Here is a 17889-nt window from a genome sequence, read left to right as displayed (position 1 = left end):
TTAACCGCCATACAAAAGAACTTCTTTCTTTTCCAACACACAGTCATTCAGTGTGCATGCGTGTCAGTGTGTGTATTAGTGTGTATTACAACAAAAGGCTCGGCAGATGCAACTGTTTGAACAGCAACAGCTGCCATCAAGCTAACCAGAGATCAGCCAGCCAATAGACCAGAGAGCTTCTCTAAGCACCAGTCAGCTCATATGAAGCTGCTTGGTCAGCAATAACAATTGGTAGCATTTTTAGCATTTTTTTTAGCAAATAAATAAAATAAAATAAAATAAGAGTAACTGCTTGACCAACACAACACCTCAGACTCCATGAGGGTAAGATAAGTGGCTCTAAGCTTGCATGAACAAGTGATGCAAGCTGGTTGCTTCTATGCAATACAGAGAAGAAAAATAACACACAGAAGCCATCTATGACTTAGACCACTTCTCCTCCAAACAACACTCCTCCCTCAATTCAGGTTGATCACTCAGTTTTAGAGTAGAAACTAAAATGAAGACTAATTTCCCAACATGTATGTGGCAATAGGGTGCAATGTGTAGCTCAACAGTTAAAACAGATTTAAAACAGACTAATTGTTTTTATATTCTAGTGCTGGGTAATATGACCTAAAAATGTCCAATTCTTATCCCAGCTGATACAATATCCCTTTCAGAAAGTAGAATCCCAGCCGGAGAAGCTAAGAGAGTTAGGGTTTCTATAAACAGAAGCATCTGTCGAAGGTTTGACTCACAGCCTCGACCATTTGGTGCATGCCTACCCCACTCAGGCAAAAAGGCCCCCCCAAAATAAATCTTATATAAAAAATAAACTATTAAAGTTATTCAGACGTACATAAAATCATACAGTTACCATTACTGTCCATGCTAGCAATTTGTGAAAACTTGGGTATTACCCTTAAGGCACCAATAAGCGAGGTTTACAGGGAGCCCAACATTTTAATTATTGTTGGTTTAAAACTCAACAAAGTAAGATGAATCCATATGTTGAAATCCAGCCCACACAAAGTGACATTTCAATCAGCTACAGAGTGGTAGTGTAAACCTTCATTAACTGATCAGAAGACAAATGGTGCCATGTAAACAGCCCAGTCTGATTACTCATTGCTGCCACTTTTCTGCACATGCCGTCTGTATCGTATGCTGTTGAAGATTTATGATAAAAGGAACACAACAGCAAAACACACACACTGTTGGATCTGTTCAGTCAACTTGAAATCATGTTTTGGAATTATTTCAGTCTTAATTTAAAAAAAAAAAAAAAAAATCAGGAAAGTTTCAGTGACAAGAGCGTTCTCGTAACCATAGCAACATGAGAGTGAGAGAGACACTGTACTGCTAACTGAACAGTCTGAGCTGCATGCACAGGATCAAGAATTATGACCGATTTTCTAATTTTGACCACAGTGATATCAAAGATCACAACCTATATGAGACCTCCATACTGTGCTAATAAGATAGCACAAATAAGTCTGTAATGTCATGAAGTTCTCCTTATTTCACAAAACAGTCCTTTTAAAATGTGTTCACACGTGTATCAATGAATTACTTGGGTCAGAAAATGTATCCAGAAGAATCACACACCTTTATCAGCCAGGCTTTATAAGTTATGAAAACTTATTAGTTCCAGTTTTTTACCAGAGCTGCATCTAGTTCTGACAAGTCAAAATGATGACAAGATCTGCAGATCAAATCAATTTCAAGTTGAATGACTGATAAGACCATCACAGCGGGTTTGAATCGTGTAGTCAGAGAGAGCAGTGGCCAAACTTATCAAACCAGTGTGTAAGTGAGAGGTCAGGTAACAACACTATATACCATATATAAAAGACAATAATCATTTTAATGCATTTTCTTATAGCCCAAAAGATACTTACAGAGTCTACACAGTTACAGCAAAGCTTCTGTTGCTGATTTTGGAGAACTACTACTAGAACAAAGTATTGTAACTTGCAGAGTTGCATCACTTCCTGAGCTTTTCAATCACTACAGGAAGACTAAAAGTTTCTGCATGAGAGTGTGTTTGTCTTTGGCAGGTGAGCGTAATTGAGGGTTATTTCACATCCTTTGCAGCAAGCAACTACAAAGCAACTGATTTCCTGTCAACCTGTCAAACACAACCTATATGAGACCTTGTGTGTTCAATATAGAATTATTGTATCTGGGTTAGGGTTATCATCTGCAGGCCACATCTCTGTGTGTGTTCAAACAGGGCTTCAATCAGAATACTGTTAAAGGGAAGGTAAACTATTCTTTACTTTCAACATTCATTCATGTATATTGTGTGGCATTAAGAAATTGCCCCCAATAAGAAAACACTACCTCCACACGTCATCCCTTTCTGCTCAAATATTTCTTCCTCTCTCTCTCTCTCTTTCCGCAGTTGTTATTCATCCCTCTTTTCCGGAGTATAACCTCCTTAAATTTAACAGTCGAGCTTCTGCTCTCATCAGCTGTTTTCTTTACCCTTGGTATCCTACCACTTCCTCTGCCAATTCAGTGCAGGTCTAAATGCTCATCTTTCTCACAGCTACTACACACAGTACTGCATTGAGGGCCAGCTGTCACAGCAGAGGGAATTAGGTGAACGGTCAGTGTGCCGCTTTAGACACCAAATCTCATCAAAGGATGAGGCGTTCAGCCCACCACATTACGCTTCCCTCACCCTGCTGTGGTTCACACATGGTTAGGAGTCCAGTGGAGGAAAGACCATATCCATTTTAACATCTTATCCTTCTTACAACCACAGGTCTGGAAACCTCTGAAATAATGCTGTTCTGTTCTGAGACTGGATAACTGACATGACCTCACAATACATGCGGAAAGACATGATACATATTGCAGTACTTTGCTACAATACATAAATGACTGAATATTTAAAAGAAGAGCCGAGAATACAGCTTGATGTCTTATTGAGTCAAAACTATGAACTAGGCTGATCACAGTGACAGCAGGCTAAGCAAGATGTTTTCCAGCTCCTCCTGGGGGATCCCAAGGTGTTCCTAGGTCAGAAGGGATATATAATCCCTCCAGCATGCTCTGGGTCTACCTCTTGGTTTTCTCCCAGTTGAACATGCCCAGCAGAACTCCAAAGGGAGGCATCAAGGATGCATCCTAATCAGATGCTCAAACCACCTCAACATGTTTCTCTGAATGAAGGAGCAGCGGCTCTACTCCAAGTTTCCTACGGATGACCGAGCTGTCACCCTCTCTCTAAGGATGAGTCCAGCCACCCTTCCATGAAAGTCATTTCAGCCGCTTGTATCCTCAATCTTATCCTTCTAGTCACTACTCATTAGGACGGTCGCTGTAACCGCAAAAAGCCAACAGCGGAGGTACAGCAGAGATGCAACCGTCACAACCGCACGGTACTTCACACCACCTCATGTCTTGATGTAAACAATACGGGTCCCTAAACCGAATGTAGCTCCTCTCCTTTGCAAACAATTCAGCGTTTAGTCAGATGAAAAAGGACAACCAGCTAATTTAGATAATGGATTATCTGTGCAAAAAAAGAGCCCTGTGAAACAAGGAAACACATTGCATTTGGACTCATATCTACAAAATTGTATTATTATTTTCCTAACAAAAACGCCATGACGATCAGTGACAGACACAAACATTCTCGCCAAGGAACAGCGTGAGCAGCACCGCATACAGTAGACAACGTCTGGTGCTGAACAGCACAGTCAGGGCAGCAACAAACCTATTTTTAAATATTCTCTAATTTAGTTGAAAATCCAGTTGAAGTATGTGGTGGTGTCTGCACAGACTGTGATGTTGTTGAGAACACCCAAAAAAAAAATCATTGTGCAGTGGTGTGGGGCTCAGAGCAAACACTCCACAGGTCGGGCCCAAACACAACGCCAACCACTAGCTGTGATCCGGGTACAGGTAAGACATTACAAGACCATATCAGAGGTAGTATGTCTCTAATAAAAACACATTATTGAAATTCAAGGCACTCAATCAAAGGTACCGGAGACATGTGGTCTACACTGACATCAGATTTTCAGATTTATGTTTTAAGATGCATTACAAATAAAGTAACATTGTGCGAGGGCAAGACAAGTACATATCTAACCTGTTTGATCCAAAAGGATGATATCTACCTGATTATTCACTGATTTAATTTTTCCAACTGAATGTAATTGTTAATAGTTTGGCCTAAAAAGTAAAATAAACTCAATACTTGATTTAACATTATTCTACTGTCCAATGGAATGGCAGTTTCTTGTTATATTTGTACAACTGCCCTTCTATAAAAACAAACAAGAAAGTATATATTATCACAGTTGAGAACTCAAAATCATGAAATCCATAATTGCTTAAAAAAATATATAGATTTTCAAAATAATTACCATCCAAAAGGACTCGATGGACAGCTGTGACAGTTACAGGCTGTGAGGTATTGTTTAAAACATTTAAACGAAGCAAGAACAAACATGAAAACAGTCGCATCACTGTTAGAGACAGGCACAAAGGGCTGCCAAGAAGTGACAGCATGGGCGACATAACAGAACGCCTACTTTGTGGATTCAACCTTTTGGCCACACTTCTTAAAAGCTTCACATTTAACATGAATGAGAAATACATTTTTGAAATGTGCGCATGAAAAAATAATAATTGATATATTTTTGAATTAGTTTTTGGCAGCATCCGTCTTTAGAATACAGTTCTACAGGTTCCCATCGTCTGAAAATATCCGTAATCACTGAGGGGCTTTAACTCATAGTTGAAGCGACTTGATAAATGAATCAGCAGTCGTCAGTAAGGCTCAGGAATTCACACCGACCGGGCATGTCAAACCACAAATATTAAGACAATTCAGTACAGCAAGGCTAAAATAAAAGTATCACTGCCAAGTATGTGCAACTGTCTTTCCTCTCTGGCAGCCAGCAGTATTACAGTCATACACTGGAGTACTCTGGAGATGGGAAGAAAGGTCTAAAGAAGACCCCTTTCATCAATGCACAATCCCATCACAAGATCATTTTTATACTGTTAGGGACAAAAAACATTTTTTTTTAAATATTTCAGGCAGGGTGCCCCTAAATCCTTTTAAAGGTTTTTTTTAAGACATCAGCAACAGAGTTCATAGACAAACCTTCATTACACACACAGATCTCCCTCATGCAGCTCACAACAACTATTTCAGGAGGTTTCAGGATTTTTATGCATGTGTGAAAGCTTTTATGAGAAACTATATTCTCTCTGCTGATTTCTTTGTGTAAGTTAGTAAGTAGGATTTTTTAGCAAAATATGTCCCTACTTCTTTTAAACAGTTGAAAGAAGCACTTGAAAATCAATCTGCCTGACAATGAATGAGTACGTGCATGCACTCAACTCTTCATGGAGCTACCCTCTCTACCTTGTCTTTTTGCAAAATAACAAAAATAGCTGAATTTTTCTAATACTTGATCAAATATTTTGGGAACTCTTGGAATGCAGTGTCAACGTGTTTAAGGAAGTAGAAGGAGAGCTACTCGATACAGCAGTCTGTGCTGCTGTAGGTTTGGCAGCTAAACTGTCTGTACCCTCCAGGCTTTACTGGGGGAAATCTCTGCCATGTCAACACCATTTTCCCACTGAGACACAGACAGGCCGGCATACAAAAACAAACAAACCCCAGCCAAAGAAAGTAATGGTACAAAAAAAGCTTAGCAGTCACAGCCAAACCAGACACCTGAAGAAGTTAGTGATCTCCCTCTTCCTCTGGAGAGCACGTGTGCATTCACCCACCTCCTATTACCACTAGGATCTAAGCCACTATAATTCATGCCTTTGTTCCCAAATAGAGGACAGCACGCAAGGGCTGGCTAGCTGTGTGTGTAATTATGCTCAAGTGAAGGGATGCAGAGCCCTGTGTTTGGGGCTGGGATTTGAGGCCCGGAAGGAAGGACAAGAGAGGAGGGGGGGGGGAGGGGAAGAAAGCCAGAGAAGAAAGAGAGAAGCAGTGAAGCTAGAGAAAATCTGGTTATTTTACGCACGGCTGCTCTGTTAATGGACAGTGCTGGCTTGCTTGTGTGTGTGTGTGTGTGTGTGTGTGTGTGTGTGTGTGTGTGTGTGTGTGTGTGTGTGTGTGTGTGTGTGTGTGTGTGTGTGTGTGTGTGTGTGTGTGTGTGTGTGTGTGTGTGTGTGTGTGTGTGTGTGTGTGTGTGTCTTTAAGGGGGGTGGGGGTGGGTGGGCCACAGGGGGGTCAGCAGGAAGGGACTTTGTTTACCCAATCTGTTCCTTGCTTTTACCATGTGGTAGGAAAAACCACTGTCCAGCTCCCAGTCTTGTCCCAGAAGACACTAGGGCCAAGAGGCAGGAGAGGAACGAGAGAAGAAGACCACGGGGGGCAACTGTGGAACTGTCTCCCCCCCCCCCCCCCCCCCCGAGAAGTTTAAGAACCTGTTACATGGTCCCTGCATTGATCTCCAGAGTCTTCATGCATTACTTGTGTGTGAGTGTGTTTCAAGGCCAGAGATGAAGCTGCATGTGTGACATGATGTCATCAGGAGTAAGGACTAAGATACTGTGTTACTGGAGGATACCTGTAGAGGGCGCACCACAGAGCTCAGGCAGTCTGAAACTACCCAACATTTGGGATGTAAACAAGAGACATGGCCACCCTCGAGGAGGTTACAATGATGTTAAAACTACATCAGAGCTAACATTAATAATAACATCAAATCAGACTGTCGGCCCCTTGCCCTCTCTGTTTCTCACACACTTTACAGCCCTCTTGTTTCAGTTTGACAAGTGGCAAGGAACTGTTGACTTTCAGCCAAATGCTACCGTAGATATTGTAGTAGAAATGTTTTTAGCATATTCCTTTTTTTAATTTAGTGTCAAAATATTCTCAAGAAACTAAATAGATAAAAGTGCAGCCACTGAAACTCTGATCTTGTTTCCGGACAACAGGACGGGACGCAGCCATCATACGTACACATCTTTACAAGCAAGTATAACTCTGGCTTAAGACAATGAAAATAAAGAAACTTTAGCACATGGTTTTTGTAACTTTTCAGATTCACATTCAAAATAAAGCCTCAGTCACTCAGCATAACAGCAAAATGTGGCAATCTAAAGGTTAACAGTTGTGTATGATGAATGGAGAACCAAAGATTTGTGAGAAGCTTCATAAAGAAGAAAACAACATCCTGTTCTCTTCTGACTAGTGTTTGGACCGGTGAGCTCCAACAACCTACTCAAAGGGATCATTTGCTTCTTTTGACCTTTTCATCTATACTAAATGTACATCCTTAGTAAGAAAAACATCTGAATCAGTTTCTGAGTCTCTGTTGCAAGGCTCGACAACATCTGTTATTAGCCCGATCATTTGAAGATACAGAGACGTAGAAATGGAAACGAATTTCCACACAAAACGTGGCAAAAGCAGCCTTGAGGAAGCTAAAAATATAAGGTTTAAAAATATATCTACAATGACTTGGCGAGGGCTTTTTGCTAATGGTGAAATGTACTGGCTGACATTGATCTTTTATAGGTTAAAGGTCAATGGACTTATTTAAAACCTATAGAGCTGACCCAGAGTGATGCTTCTCCAACAGATCTGAGAATCTCTTTTTCTGAATTAGACATGTTCCAAGAATTAAATGTATGTAATTGATTTTATTACAATTTGAAAATCTCTATAATACTTCATCTTAGCATTAGCCGAAAAGGTAAAATGTCTGAAATGTGACTGTTGACTACACTTGTGCTACAGGTTGAAAAAAATGAGCTGCAAGTCCTGAAAAACATTAAAAAACTACAGTAATGGTTCAGCTACAATATAAACTCTGAACTGTCCCTTTAAGAAGAGCAGAAATAGAAAGGTAGAAACACACAGAATATATCAGGCTGTCCAGCATGCTATCCCACACCTCCCTAATCAATCACAGATATTGACGTGCCCTTTTAGACCAATGGGACAAGCAGATCTGGACCATATCCCCAGGGATTGGCCAGTTCCACTTCGACCCCGCCTGTCTGTTTGCTAACAGCCAATTATCTTCCAGAGTCCTTCCCACCAAGTCGTGGGGTAACATCTCCCTTTGGAAACACTCCCCCTTTGTCAGATTCACTGCACTTCACACGATCACTTCAAAGTACTTCAGTTGAAGGTTTGCTCGACACTACAGCCGGCTAAAAGAATTAACACGATGATTATTCAACTGTTTGCATTTGAGTCACCTGAGTGTTGTATATAAATGATGACCAAATATTTTCCACAAGAACCAAAATATAATTTAAGAAGAGGTGGATTAACATCTTTCCGCTCTCTCCATCTACTTGATGTTGATTTCACAAGCGAGGAGCGCTTAACCTCTCATCAGAGACAATGTTTATATTCAGTGAAGAGAGGTAGAAAGATGTACAGAGACCACAACAGTAACGTTCAAGATCAGCATGCTCTGATCTTCTTTTCAGCCATAGGATTCATCAGCAGCTGATGACACTAAACTCCCACTCATCTCCTCAGTTTTTGGCTCTGCTTGTTTGTTTCCCTGCTCCTGTTAGGTTTCAACGTGCATGAAAGCTGAAGGAGGAAGAAGACAAATAGAAAAGGCCACAGACAGACGCAGGGAGGGGTCAAGGAAGGATTTAAAGGTACCAACAAATACAGGTCAGATACATACTTGACAGGTCGTCACCTAATCTCTCACACACAGAAAACACATACAGCTCACACACAAACACTTGAGAGCTGTATTAACGCCAGCCTCTCCTCTACACACAGCACTTGGTCCAGAAGGCCCTCGCTGCAGGAAGAGGATGATGGGGGGGAGGGGGGAGGGGCAGGTGAGAGGGAGGGATGAGAGGGAGCTAGAAAGGCAGTGATGACACTCAGTTTTGAATGTCACCGTGGTGCTAAAGACCCCCGCTAACCTTTTGGCTGGAAATGAGAGAACTGGAGGGAGAGGGAGAGGAAGAAGGGGGGGGGGGGGGGGGCAGACAGGCAAAGATGGAGGGGGGAGGGAAACTGGAAGGACGAGAATGAAAAGTAGAAAAGAGAAAAAAAAAGAGGAGGTATCTGATGCAGAGGGAGAGAGGGAGTAGATGGGTAAGTGAGGGGGTGGAGCACCTGATTGGAAGATGAAAGAGATGTACTTCTCATCTCTCCTAACAGGGCTGCCATCCACAATACATGATGACAGGAGACAAAATGGCTACCCACATAAACACCAATACTCTGGCTCAGATACCCCAGCCTTTCAACAATAAACTGTCCCAAAGGAGAGTTGCAGAATCAGGTGCTATCTAACCTACACAGGTAACTTAATGCCAGGTCGATAGAGGCCTTCCAGCCTGCTGTCAATCTGAGTAAAATACTTGTTTTTTATTGGTTGCAACAAGGGAAAGTTTTTGTGACTGCTTTTATATCTGATATCTAACTAGCAAAAAAAGAATAGCTGACAGGAAAGGCTCTGGGAACGTAAAAATAGGTTAAATCTGCAGGGAGCTCATAAGTATGCCTTTTCTATTACATACGCAGTGTTTTTGGATTTTCTCAAAACCCTGCTGCAACTTCTACGTCTAACTAACTACGTCACAGCATCTGCTAGCAGCCATACACCAACTGGTCATCGTGCTCTTTGAATGGCTAATCAATCTTTAACCTTAAACTTCAACAACAGGGACCTAAGAAATGTTTGAGCGTCCTTATTTAGCTAACAAGGTAACAGTTCTGCAGAACTTCGTTGGACCCTTAATGGGAGAGCGCTCTTCATACAAGTAATAACACTCCACTTCAAACAGTTACCTGGAAGAACTGAGGACACAAAGAAGAGGTTTTGGGGCGCTGGTGGCACAGTGGTTAGTGCACTCGCCCCATGTATGGAGGTTTGAATCCAGCCTGTGGCTCCTTACCCGCATGTCACTCTCCACTCTCTCTCTGACTCTATCCACTGTCCTATCTCTCCAATAAAGGCACAAAAAGCCTAAATATAGGCTAAACAAAAAACAAAGGAGAGGTTTGAATAATGGACTCAAAACTCTGTACGAAGGAGGAAGAGGCAGAAAAGTCAAGATCTATAAAAAGTTTCAGGGCGTTTCCCAACATCACAGTTGTAAAAGTGTGATTGTAAAGACTACATACCCAAAGCTATTCTGTTGAGTTTAAATGATATCAGATTTAAGTGTTAAGCAGGATGTAAACTAAGTCATACCCGTATACCTGGGATGCTTGGGGACATTTTCTCACCAGCCAGTGAAGCCAAAGAGCTCTCACTTTTAGCTTTAGCATAGCACATTAGCTCCTCTGCCATTGTCATGATGATGATTTGCTGCTCTGTGCTGTGACTTGGGACTCTGTTGCTGTTCAAAACAGAAAACCTGATGAGTCGGGTTTTAAAAGACTGTAAACACAACACAACTTGTGAGCAGGCTTGGTTAATACACTGGTAATAGAAATGGCACAATAAACGTGTTTCACTAGGAGAAACCGTAGTTTCAAGTCATAAAAAAAATGTAAGAGAAACACTAAGGGACACGAGTTGATGGCAGCGTATGAGTTAAATATCATTGCCCGGTGTAGGACATCTACAATATTCATTTTCTTACCAAGAGAAAACAAAAACATTAGTCTTGTGAAGTTTAAGTTCTAGTATAATTACATGCTACATGCTAATGGGGCACTACTGACTCGTCCCTCCAATGCCTTCACACACCCACTGATTTCATACAGTCCCTCCTCATCTGCACACTTTAGCTTTTTAAGATAGCTATTTTTTTTTTTAAAGTGAGTGTTGCTCTAATGTCAGTTCAAGGAAGCAGAAACCCATAATGACACATTATGAGTAAATGTTCTGATATCCAATGCTCACACTAATGACTCATAGGACAAAATAACAGGGAGCACGTTTTTTCAAAATATGACACAATATGACTCCACACCAAGTCTCCTTTTCATCCTTCTAACAGCTTTAATGAGCAAGGCTATGGCACACAGTGGCTGGATTTTATCTGGGCGAGCATTATAATGTAAGTTGGGCTGTGTTGAGAGATGACGGGGGTACAAACTAGAGATCAAGCGTCAGTGTGATATTATGCTGGAATTTAAACTTATTCTGTGAAATGCAAAATAACTGGGGGGAAACATCAAGTTGTATCTCAGACTGAAGAGGTGTATTTCCATCTCTTCTCCGGGGTAGAAGTGTAGGGGACTCTCCCTGACGCAGGCCCCACATGTTGGGCAATTAAGAACAGCTCGTATTCAGTCTTTTGAGTTAGATACACTCAAGAGAAAACAACCCTCATATTACTTAAAAAGGGAGAAATAAATGAGCCTCACAACAAAATACACCAAATCATTTAAACTAAAATAATGTTAAAAGTTTAAATCTGTCAGATGTTTGATAACATTTTCTTATTGTTGTTTGTTAATTCCCATTTGACTTTGTATTTTCTGCATTATGCCACATGACTGTTGTTCTTAGGTTAAGGTTAGAAACCAACTATGAGAGCAACAAAACAACTAAAGAAGCTCCACTTTCCTTCATCTGGGGAAAAAAGGCTCCCTGCATTTTAAAAACTTTTCAATACATTTAGAGTCAATGGGGGGGAGTAGCTGTGCCCAATCGGAGTGAATATCTAGCAGCTCTCTAGGAAAGTATGGAGAGTAGTGCTGAACATCTGTTGTGTCCTGTGTATGCATGTGTGTGTGTGGTCGGGGCCTCTTATCTCTCCCTCTGTGGCCCGCTAAACATGACTAGCTGCCATCTTGGCTCACAAACACAAGGTGGTGGGGGTAGCAGCCCCTGGCTCTACGGTACACAGGAGGGAAAAAAATAACGAACCAGCCCCCCGAATGTGCCAGACTGACTAAAACCACCATGTGAGAATAAAAGCTTGTATGTGTCGGGGATAAAACGCTTAATGTGTGTGTGTGTGTGCGTGTTTCCAGAGATAACGCTGCTAAAGTTGCGTGAGAGTGGCACTGGCAGGGTGACCATTATGCAAGTTGGCCGATTACAAAACACGTAATGGGGGAAGAAGAGTCCGGGTTAGCACCAGAAACATGCAATAAAGTAAGACAGAGAAACTTAAAGGTGTGTGTGTTTTTCCCCTAAATGCGTGGTCCTTTAACAATCATGAGGGCACCAGCAGGTGTTCAGGGCTACAATGTCTCCACACAGAGTAACAAGTGTAACCGCAACTTCCATTACAAAACACATTGTAACAAAAGGAGAAAATACACGGAGCGTTTCAAAAAACACAACAAAGTGAGGCGAAAGATGCCTAAAGTTAAGTCCCTTTGAGCAGTGCACTGCCTGATACCGCCCCGAGCAGGTTAGCAGCTCTATCTCGGGGTGGGGGTAGGGGCAAAGAAGTGGTCTTCGCCCGTACACAATGGGGGGATGAGGAGCTGGCTAACAGGCTAGCTGAACTTCTGTGTCCTAGCAGCCCTGCTAATCTCCAGCGGCTAGCGCGGCTAATTAGCCTGTAAGCGGTTATTACGCACGGACGTCGTTACGGACCTCGGACTGATTCACCCATTCTGTCGTTTTCCCCCCTTAAATCAAAACATTTATGATCTACTTCAACAGTACACGAGTGTGTTCGTGTTTTTGATTAGTTAAAACTGGATTTGGCAATGTAAAGAATGATAAAAACAAGGTGTAAAGAAGCGGGTGTTAGGATTGACCCTCTCCTCTGTCCCTTCCGTCCAATAAACCGAACCACTACTACGCGCACTTCACACCGTCCTTTACACAAAACCTCAACTACAAACACCACTATATTGAACACTTCTGTTTATAAATGTTTGAATTAGATCACGGGAGAGCGTTTTCCCGGTTTATTTCGCGTATTTCTCCGCTGGGAATGTCCCTGAGAGAGCTGGTTCAGTGACTCACCTCTTACACCTCGTGTCTCCAGAAGCTTCAACACAATTAGCTAACTGAGCTAACACACTCACACTTTAAAACTCAACTAACTCCACATTTAATTTAAGAAAAATTCAACAAGTAGTAGGGAAAGGTGACTGGGAAACACCGGCGGTCTCCGGGCTGTGCTGGAACATTTCTTTCCACTTTTGAACTTACTAATGGGACTGTAGTGCGTGTGTGTGTGTGTGTGTGTGTGTGTGTGTATGTGTGTGTGTGTGTGTGTGTGTGTGAGTGAGTGTGTATGTGTGTGTGAGAGAGGGATGCAGCGGGTGGCGAAGCTAAACTTGCTATTGTTAGCATGTCGGCATGGCAGCTACATGTACCTTCAATGACTTTCTGCTGAAATGAGAAAATAAAACATGAGCGTCAAACAGCATCAGTCCTGAGTGAGGATTGAATGAAACGCTCCTCCGGGTGAAACACCAACTCACACGCCGGATTAAAGAGTCCCATTACGCTGAAAAAGTCTGGAAAACTTAGTATTAAGAGGGAATAAACACGATCCCTCTTTCAGAATCCGTGATTAAAATGAAAAGCTACACTCGTAATGAATCCTGGCCGGCTGAATTTAAAATGCACTCACTCAAAAAGATGTATTTGTTAGCTTACCCAACAAGCTCGGTCACTTCGGGCTTTATTTCATCAAATCAGCTCCTCGTTAGTACGGTTAGTATCTCCGCTTTGCTTGAAAAAAAATCCACCGTGGTCCTTTTTGTTTGAAATATAAATAAACAGGGAAAAAAAAGTTTAAGTTTGTTTCTCATGAGATATTTGTCCGGTGTGTCTCCGCATACGCGACCTCACCGACTGGTGTGCGTTGCTCTTCTCTCCTTTGTGTTAATTTCACTCAAATCGAGTTTAATCCGATCGATCCCTCGGCTTGGTCGCGCTCCCGAGTACTCCCCTCCAGACACTCGCTCACCTTCCTCGGCCAGGGGGGGCGCGCTCCCGAGGACCTCTCATACAGATAAACAGGCGGCGTGCGCGGCGGCGTGCGCGGTCACTGACCCCGCCGTGCCCGTGTGACGCGCTCTGTGGAATCGCATAGTAAACGCTAAAACAAGTGTGACAAAATAGATTCATGCATGGGGATAATCGGTCTATAGTTTATTGTTTTAATGTAAATGTCTGACGTCACTAAAGCCCGGTAAAAACGATATCATATAACAGGGCCTATAGCTAAAAATGAGGCTAGTTTATTATTTACATTTAAAAAAAATACATTCATAGCCCTTATATAGAAATAACCTGTGTGTGTGTGTGTGTGTGTGTGTGTGTGTGTGTCTGTGTGTGTGTGTGTGTGTGTGTGTGTGTGTGTGTGTGTGTGTGTCTGTGTGTGTGTGTGTGTGTCTGTGTGTCTGTGTGTCTGTGTGTCTGTGTGTGTGTGTGTGTGTGTTGAAAACGTCCATCCTTAAACCTGACAAAGTTCCAGGACTTGCACATAGTTCTGTATATATATATTTATTTCTTGTTTACTGCACATAGTTCTGTTTACAACTGTTAGTCCGATCACTGTCCACTTATATCTACTCTTTTATATTTTGTATTTTTAAGTCAAGTTTAAGCTTTAAGTTGTATTTAAATTGACACTTTCTATTTAGGTTAAAATGTTTCATCTACCTGCACTGTTGTTAATTTACTGCTCTGTGTGCCTTGAATTCTTAAATTGTCCCCCGGGGACAAATAAAGTTTTTTTCTATTTAATTTAATTGAATTAATGCTAAATAATAAGTCAGGCTCAATGTTTCCAGTGTTTAACAGTGTGAGTTAGGAGTTAGAAACGATGTCCATTTATTTATCATCTTAAATCATTTCATTATATATCACAACCTGTGTATTTTAAAACTGTAATTCACATGAGGGCACCTCCCTCCTTTAGAGATCAAAACAACACCATAAAGAAGGATATGGTCATAAACCTTAGAAAGTACAGAGGATATACACTTTTCCTCTCAATTAGATTTTCATGTGACTTTCTTTTTTGTTGCTTTTATCAGCTCGGCTGTACTTAAACGACAAAGAAAAGTGCACACAAGGGACTGGCAGTGACGCGGATGTCCCTGACATGAACAGTAATTTGCTTATCACAACAGTCTGTCCCTCAGTACAGAGGCCTTAGAACATGTACTTTATCTTCTTTGTGACTTCCTCCTCTCCGCTAAAAAACAACACACTGAATTTATTTCCAAATATTAGATACAAAAACGTGTTTTAGGTGCTACAGATAAAAAGAGAGACTTTAGATGACACATTGTTGATTCTCTAAGTCAAAGACCAAACCAAAGGGATTCTGCATTTTGTCGACCATATAAGGTACATGATACAGATTTCACAAGTGGGTGATTGTGAGTGTTTTTGACATCTCCCACTTCCTTTATACAGCCCCTGGTTTAAATGCATTTCAGAAATGTTTGAAACTGACACTTGAAACTTACTTGACTCAGGAAATCCATCACCATGGACCTTCTTATTTTTCAGAGCCAAAGTCATGTTATCACAATTTGATTAAGAATTGAGAGACCCAATGTGACATAACCAGAGCTTTATCTATCTATAGAGCTACTGATAGTAAAAAAAACTTCTTTCCATCACTAGTATATAGGTTACCATGTGATATATTTTGTTGCTAACAGTCAAACAATGGATTTCAAGATGTACAATGTTTTTCTCCAAGAACTGTCATTTAGTGCCGATGATAAAAGTTCAGCTGAATTTTGATTTTTAGTTTAGATTTAGTTAGCTGTTGAGTCTCCTGTTTCTGTAATTAGTCACATTCATTTTTAATAACCCTCTCCCGTCTATATGTCGGTAAACCAACATGGACCCCAAACAGCTTAGGTGAGTTGTTCCAGGAAACTATCTCTGAATGAATGAGCTGAGAATGATTCTAAAACACTCAAACTATGGCCTGTGTTGTTGAATGCAGAGATTGTTTTTTAACTTTTGGTAGCCAATCAAGGAAAGAAGGTAAGACCGATTACCAAAGTGCTACCTGTGAAATGCACTAAATTACATTTTAGAAGAAAATAATGCTCTCCCTTTCTACATCAATGTGACCGTAAATATGAGATGAGTTTATATACAAAGAAATTATGGTTGTTATAAATTAAACTTTACAGTTATAAAGCTTTCAATTAAACAAGCAACAAGTTCTTATTTGAACGGCGCCAATTTATAACAAAAGTTATCTCCTGACACAAAAAGGGAAGGTCTAGATCAGTGGTTTTCCCTCACCACTGTGGCCAAATGTCACCAAGTGTTTTTTTCATGGTCGATTAATGTTGGGTCTCTGAATAATATAACAACCAGTATCTTCTAGACCAGTAGTGAGCCTGAGCCTGGTCCAACTGCAGAGTGGGTCCTTCTGATTTTGAATAAACTTTAGGGTTGCAGAAACCAACCTTCAGTCTGGGATTAGTTATGACCAATCTTAGGATAAAAACAGAGTCAAATGTAAATCTAAGGAACATTTTTATAAAGTGATTTCCCAAAGTTAGACTGACAGCCAAACTGTCCATAGGACGGGCAAAACATACTTATACTGTTGGTATGATATGGGAACGCCATGATATACTTCCTGTCCTGACCTGACTCAAGGCATTGGTGGTCAAAGTTACTCCTTCTGTGCATCTTCAAACACAAACCTTATGTTGAAGCACATATATGTTACTGCAGACCTCAGAAACAATTCAATGTGATGACTCAGATGTTCTGTTGGTTTGTCGTTGTCATTCATCAGTTCATCTGTAAGGTGCTGCTATGTGATTGAACACGCAACCTGTAACCATGAGACTGATTTCCCTTTTTTTTCACCAGATCTGTTTTGAGGTCTACAGTAAGCAGAATCCAGTCTGTTAGAGAGAGTGTGTTTCAATTACTTCTAGTTATGCCAATGTGTTAATACGTATTTTCATGAATTCATTCATCTTGATCCTTTTGTGGATATATCTTTGAATTGTGTAAACCATCTCAGAGTAATTCTTCTTTTAGGTTTGTGAAGCTGTAATACATATGTGTAAGAGACCTCATAGCAGCAAAGTTATATTTGGATTGAAGTGTCTGTTGTGAGCTGAAAAAGGAAATGTGACTCTGAGAGTGAAGAAATGTATATGTCTGATATTTAAGAGTCAGTGTGATGTCTTCTTTCTAGCCTTTTAGAGATGAAACCAGGAATTTGTGGTCTGTACCTTCTAGTAGAATATAATCAACACTGTGAAGATGAAGACTTTGCCAATGATTGTCAATGATTGTGTGATCTTGGTCAGCGTGGGTCAGTGATGGTCTGCACTTTGTCAGCCATGTGTGTTGTGTGCCTGTGTTGTCTGACCACGGCTGAATAAATCTAAGATGATCCACAGTCATCATTGTTTGTCTATAGAAACAAACCCCACCTAACACAATGTCATGGTGAAGTGATCAGTTATTACTTTCTATCTGGTGGCATTTAGACGACAAATCTAAAGACTACTGGTTTTATTCCATCAAACTATTCATTGAAATATTTGGTGAAAATGTTATTTGTCCGACCTAATTCTTTGATTAATTATAGATAAACATGCACAACTAGTGACATGCCCATCAGCCCCAGCTGTTTATTTAGATCTAATTTGTGCATCATTAAGCTGCAATGCTAATCTGTGATCAGGGTCCCAAACCCTTTAAATATCAGTGAGGTCATTACAAGCATGATATCATGCTAATGTGAGAATGTAAATCAGAGCAAAGCGTTACCCACGTACAGCATCACAGAGCTGCTGGCATGGCATCGGTTAATCTCTGTGAATAGTTTGTTTATTAACTCGTAAATCTTTTATAAAGGGTGCAGAATGAGGAAGGGTGAAGTTCATGCTCTCATGTTGTTGAGCTCACAGCCGTCCTCTCGCCAACACTGTGCACATGTCGATGTCTCAAAACTGTGGTGTATTCATGCAAATGAAGGATTGTCATGTAGGCCATTGCTAAAACCTCATGCACACACAAAGTGAACATGCTAACCTTCCCTGAC

General features: G+C 41.0%; 1 protein-coding gene across 1 annotated transcript in view; it reads right to left on the bottom strand.

Annotated features, from left to right (window-relative positions):
• Positions 1-13816, bottom strand: part of chd7 (chromodomain helicase DNA binding protein 7) — a 66198-nt gene extending 52382 nt beyond the window's left edge. The window contains exon 1 of the mRNA XM_020629090.3: positions 13494-13816. The gene's annotated coding sequence lies outside the window, so the exon portion shown is untranslated. The remainder of the gene's footprint in view (positions 1-13493) is intronic.
• Positions 13817-17889: the final 4073 nt, after the last annotated feature.

This window comes from Labrus bergylta, chromosome 4, assembly GCF_963930695.1.
Source record: "Labrus bergylta chromosome 4, fLabBer1.1, whole genome shotgun sequence".
NCBI lineage: Eukaryota > Metazoa > Chordata > Actinopteri > Labriformes > Labridae > Labrus > Labrus bergylta.
The sequence above is the reverse complement of the archived record's forward strand: the minus strand, read 5'-3'. Positions and strand labels throughout refer to the sequence as shown.